The sequence below is a fragment of the Trichosurus vulpecula genome, chromosome 5 (assembly GCF_011100635.1).
Source record: "Trichosurus vulpecula isolate mTriVul1 chromosome 5, mTriVul1.pri, whole genome shotgun sequence".
Taxonomy (NCBI): domain Eukaryota; kingdom Metazoa; phylum Chordata; class Mammalia; order Diprotodontia; family Phalangeridae; genus Trichosurus; species Trichosurus vulpecula.
This window is the reverse complement of record NC_050577.1, coordinates 300,325,954-300,331,973: the sequence shown is the minus strand read 5'-3', so window position 1 is coordinate 300,331,973 and position 6,020 is coordinate 300,325,954.

Genomic DNA, 6,020 nt, shown 5'->3' with positions numbered 1-6,020 from the left:
TGTGGGGAGGGTGGGGGGGGTGGGCAAGGGGGGGGGAAGGGAGTAGGGTGGGGGGAATTAAAAGGGAGGGATAAAAAAATATATATATATAAATCTATTTTTAGTCTGGAAAGACTTTGTTTAAATGAAAGGTGCGCTATCCCTTTTTATCCACTTGGTTCTATTTTAAAATTATCCAGAATTCCAAATTTTGTCACCAGGACAGTGAAATTTAAATGTGAAATTGAATAAAGGCCCCAAACCAAGAGCTCTGTCCTTAGGAGGAGGGCAAGGAGGGAAGCTCAGACTTGTCTCACCAGTCTCACGAACACTACGCCCAAGATTAAAAAGCAAGCCAACCACACCAAATCCATTCTTTTTGTGATGAATTTGTCTCCAAGTGGGAGGGTTTGGGGGGGAACGGGGAGGTCAGGGAAAGTTCATGTTTTCCAGAGTGGGGGATGATGTTAAAACACACACATGCAAGAAAAAATAAATTTTTTTTCATTACAAGAAACACTATTTATTTATATTTTTTTAATTTTTTTTTATTTTGGGGGACAAGTTAACAGTAGAAGCCCCAAAGCCTACAGCAGCCCCTCAGGTTGGGTCATTCATCAGATTGGTAAGACCAGAGGGAGCCACTGCTCGCAGGTGGTCCGGTCTCCACAGGGGCAGGCCCGCCTAGGAGGAGGGGGAAGGGGAGCCCCTGCCTGCCTCGAAGACAGTGACATTCCGAGAAGCTGAGCAGAAGAGAGTGGAAGGCATTGATTTCTCTGCCTGCTGGGACAGGGAGGTTCCATGCTTGTGGAATCAGTGGGGGTTAAGCTGACCAGGAAAAACCCAGTTAACCCGTATTTTCTTTCTTTTCTTTGGTTTTTATAAAGGGAGGTGGGGGGCATCAGTGTAATGGCCCCGTACTCTGATTCTTTCTGTTGGTTTTGATTTGGTTTTGTAAATCGTATCATTTTTCAACATGAGTTTTAAAAAAAGAAAAAACCTACAAAAAAATTCTTGTTAAGGCCTTAAGAAGGGGTTAGTGCATCTTTCAGGGGTCACTCTGCCATGGGGATTAAAATAGCTGTTTCACAAACAGTTTTATTTAAAAAAAGAAAAAACCACCAAAAAAACTAATAAACTTCATTTTAACCTTGCTGTCTTTTGGTTTCATGAAAACAGTGCGTCTCTCCCCCTCCTCCCGTATTCCCCTGCCACACAAACGGGCCTTGACCTGGTTCAGGCTGGTACTGCTGCCGCTCGGGAGCAGAGATGCTTCTCCTGATCCGGCCCGGTCTCAGCTGGGGTCTGTCATGAGAGGAGCCCTAAGGCATCTCCCTTGAGTAATTGGTTTCCTCTGCTGTAACATGGGCAGAGGTGGGGCATGACGGTACAGACTTATAAAGCTGGGGAAGGGGCTCCCCAGGTAGTCTCTGGTCCCATCTCCCCCAGTGTCTCTAGTTAGACCGCCTAACCAGGGTTGTTTGAAATCAGTGCACGCTTTCATCTCTGTTCTCTTTGGCCTTCCAGAGCTGCCCTCCTCACTGTGCATTAATCCGCAGGGCCGTCTTCCTTGTGGGGTGTCAGACCCCAGAGGGAATTCGAGCCTCTTTTGGGGCTTCGGTGCATCTGCTAGGACAGGATGCAGAGTCTGTGTGAGGGGGGAGGAAATTCAGCAGAGCACCACCACCAGCACATTGAAATTCCAGGTGGCCAAGCACATATTTCCAATCAACATTAATTTTAGAGGTTATAAGAAAATAACACAATGTTAATGGATTTTTAAAAATTAATGAGAACAAAAATACTGGGAGGACTATTATGCAATGCTAATAAGCAATTATAAATGGGTTATCCTTGTCTGGCCATCAATTTAAGGTTGCAAATGGCAGATAATTTTTTTTTTTAATGGGAACAGCAACCAAATCGTCAGCTTCTCCTTTTGGCTTGGCTTTGAAGGGAAGGTGCTTCTAGCAGGTTTCAGGCCAAGGGTCACATTCAGATGCACATTGCAGGTATACAAATGAAAACCTCTCTGAATTGGACTGGGTTCATTGGACAGCTTGGTGTAATATCGAAAGATGAAGCTTCGGGGCTTAGCCTCAGCATTGATTTCAGTTGACTGCACATATCTCCCCGAGGCTGGAGTCCCTAACAAAGCAGGGTGAGAGTGATGCACCCCGAAGCTGTGGCAGCAGAGTCCAAGAGACAGGCCACTAAGCCATAGATCCCTGTCGATTTTGTTTTTAAATGTAATGTTCATCGATGTTTTATTATATTTTTGTTTTAAATATTTCCCGATTGCATATTTTTTTTGGAGGGAGGAAGGCAGGGCAATTGGGGTTAAGTGACTTGCCCAAGGTCACACAGCTAATAAGTGTGTCAGGTGTCTGAGGCCGAATTTGAACTCAGGTCCTTCCGACTCCAGGGCCATTGCTCTACTCGCTGCGCCACCTAGCTATCCCACCTGATTGCATTTTAATTAAGTTCTGGGAGCGGGCCCTGTATCTGACACCTCTGACCCAGAAGGACCAGGAGCCACTTTTCAAGAATGTTGAGCCTTGGTGTCCATGTGGCTTGACAATCCGGCAGCAGTGACATGGTCAAAAAACCTAATGCATTCCCAGGGCTGTGTTAATGGTTTGCATCGTGGAGCACCAGAGGAAGAGAAGAACCCTGCTGCCCCAGGGAGAATGACAGAGGAGGTCTGAAGACCCAGGCTCTGCTGCTAAAGGACCGTGGCCGTAGGGCAACAGGCGCCTGGATTCCCCTGGGCCTTGGTTTTCTTAGCCACAAAGTGAGTTTGTGTTCTTGGCGCCATATTTCAGAGCAGACCTTAATAGTTCAAGCATATCCAGAGGAGAGCGAGTGGGATGATGAGCACCCTGAACCACATAAACATCAGTTGAAAGATCTAGGGGTGTTTAGCCTAAAGAAGACCTAAGGTGAGGCTGTCTTCAGATACCTTAAGGGAAGGCTGTCATGGCAAAGAAGGAGGGGACTTGGGGCAGAACTAGGGCCATGGGGTCTCTGAGCCAGGCAGATAGCTGCGTGGGGAAAGGGCTGCCTCCGTCTGGGATTGGTGCCCTTCTTCCTCAGTGCTGGCGGTGAAGCCAAGGCTGCCCCAGAAGGGATCCTGTCGTCTAGTGACAACAAACGTGGATGTTGATGAACTAGAGACCCTCCTCCACGAAGCTGCCAAAGCTCATGTTCCGAAAGCCCAGGTCTGACCCTAACACAGTAAATACCAGGGACTCCCTAGTAATTGACTCATGAGATAAACTGGGAAAAAGTGGACTTGGTCAGTATCTGTTCCTTTGTTCAGTTCCAGTATCATCAGCTTGTTTGCCCAAATTACCACATTTTCTCACTTTTACTCACTTTTACTCTATTTTGATGTGAATTTTCACCTGTTTTTGCTGTACATAGGCAGCTAGCTGATTCAGATAACTTGCTCCTTCGTGACAGAGTTATTTTCGTGTTTTGTGACAGTATTCGGCATTTAGTACATCCAGTCCCTCCAAAGATTTATGGCATAGAGGTGTGGAGCTTCTCATGTTTCTTCTGAACACTGTTTAACAACACATTTTTTTCTGCTACCCTCTCCTGTGCTCATGTTTCCACTCCCCATCCTTTACAATAAATGTTGGTGCATGAACTGACTAGAGAAGTGCCGCAGGACTAGTGAAGGACAAATGTCCAGTCCAAACCAATAAATATTAAGTGCCTCGTATGTGCCAGGCACTGTGTTAAATGCTGACAGTCCCTGTCCTCAAGGAGATTGCCGTCTACCAGGGGGAGACAGTATACCAAAGGAGGGGGGGGGCAGGGAGAAATCCTGTTCCCATGGAGTTAGAAGCAGGCAGAAAAACAGATGCATAGTAGGGTGAGTTGAAAAGTCCAGTTTCTGCCCTCCATGAAGGAAGACATTGGGAAGAGTTTAGTGCTGCACCCACTAGTCCTCCAGTCTCGGCAGAGGAAGCTGGGGAAGGTAGTGGGATCAATCAAGGCTCCAGTTAGCAGCATGGGGTTAAGATCAGAAGTGATGAGTTTATTCTGTGGAGTTGAAATCAAACATAACAGCAGGTGAAGGAATGTTTAAATTTTAAAATGTCCTCTGATTTTTTTTTAAAAAGAATGGAGTCTAAAAATAGTAGACCAATGAACTTGACTTTAATTTCTAGCAATATTCATTCTAAAACATTAAAGGGATAGTTTGTGAGCATCTGGAAAAAGAAAGGGAAAGCTAGGTGGGGTACAGTGGCTAGAACCCTGGCGCTCGAGTCAGGAGGACCAGAGTTCAGATGTGGCCTCAGACAAATACTACCTGTGTGATCCTGGGCAGTCACTTAATCCTGATTACCTTGGGAAGAACAGGGAAGCATGGGGATTCCGCAAAGACATCATGGCTCCATAGGAGGCTAACATCTCTCTTTGGGGGGAGGGGAGGGGTGTTAAGGAATTCGGTAGACACGGCTTCCTAGATTTTAGCGAAGAATTTGACAAGTTCTCTCATGCTATTATTTTTGGCAAGATGGAGAAATAACGGTCCATGATGTAAGGAACAGTATCCCCCACATAGGCTTTAGAGCTGACCCGTGTTTGAACAGGCAAATACTCGCCTAAGCTCTTCGCAGAGAGGATTTGAAGGTGACCCACTGGAGGCCGCCTGGAAGGGTTTGAGGATGGAAATAGCCACAGACAAAGTGGTAGGTAGGCAGTGGGATGCGTCCGCATGCCGAGCTAGACTGGGGAGCGCCCCGTGCAGGGGTTGCTCTCCTTATTTGTACCTGGTCCCCTTGGGCAGCCAGTCTGCTGAAATCTGTGGAGCCCTTCTCCCAATCAGGTTTTTAAATGCTTAGAGGAAAAAAGCAGGATTCTGAAGGAAACCAGGTATTTTGCAATAACCATCCAATATTAGAAGACACAGAAGGCCACGCACGCAGAGTTAAGAACCCCTGCAGGCATGCAACTGAGAAATGAGATATATAGGGAATGGAGCATAGAAATCTCTCCTGCCCTACAAGAAATAAGGGGAGAGAGGGTAGGGAGGAGTGGGGTGACAGAAGGGAGGGCTGACTGGGGAACGGGGCAATCAGAATATATGCCATCTTGGAGTGGGGGGAGGGTAGGAATGGGGAGAAAATTTGTAACTCAAAATCTTGTGGAAATGTTGAAAACTAAAGCATTAAATAATAAAATAATTGTTAAGGAAAAAAAAAAAGAACGCCTGCAGGCTCATGCATAAATGAGCCAAACCCAAGGGTTGGGGGGAGGTAGACCGGGAGGGAGAGGACTTCGGAAATCAGCAGCCCCAAACCCTGACCTGGAGGTGTAGACCAGCTGAAGAAAATACCAGCCCCGGATCAGCCCACACGATTCCAGCCCACTACGAGTGAAAGGGACTTGTAACCCGAACACCTGTTTGCGAGTTAATTGGCATGAATGACTGTTATAATCTCCCGCCCCTGTGGTAATTGGAGGATTTTATTAAGCAAATGAACTTCAGGATTGTCTCTCCCGGACCTGCGGAGAATGCGGGGAGAAGAGAAAATGGACTCCAACCTAAGAGAGCCGGGCAGGGGAGAAAGGAGTGTTTGGAATGTTGAATTTTACGATGCAAGTAGCTAATGCTTTGATTTAACCGGGCTTTTGTTAATCTAATTAGGTTGTTTACTTAACCATGACCATTGAGGTTTAAGGGACTGAAACGATCCGCTACCTCCGCGAGGAGAAGGAATTGGTGGGGATCGGAGTGACTGGCGGGTCCTCCCGGAGCAGTAATAAATAGGCAGTGCCCTGCTAAGTTCTGGGACCCTACCCTTAAGTACAGAGAGGCGAGTTTGCAATTAGGGCTAGTGGCCGCTAGGTGGCGCCACAGGGCACAGAGCTGCGAAGACCCAAGTTCAAATCCATCCTCGGACACTAGCTGTGGGACCCCGGGCAAGTCACTGAACCTCTGTCTGCCTCAGTTTCCCCAAATGTACCTCCCTCTCGGGGTTGTTGTGAGGAACAAATGGGATAATTTTAAAGCGCTTAACACG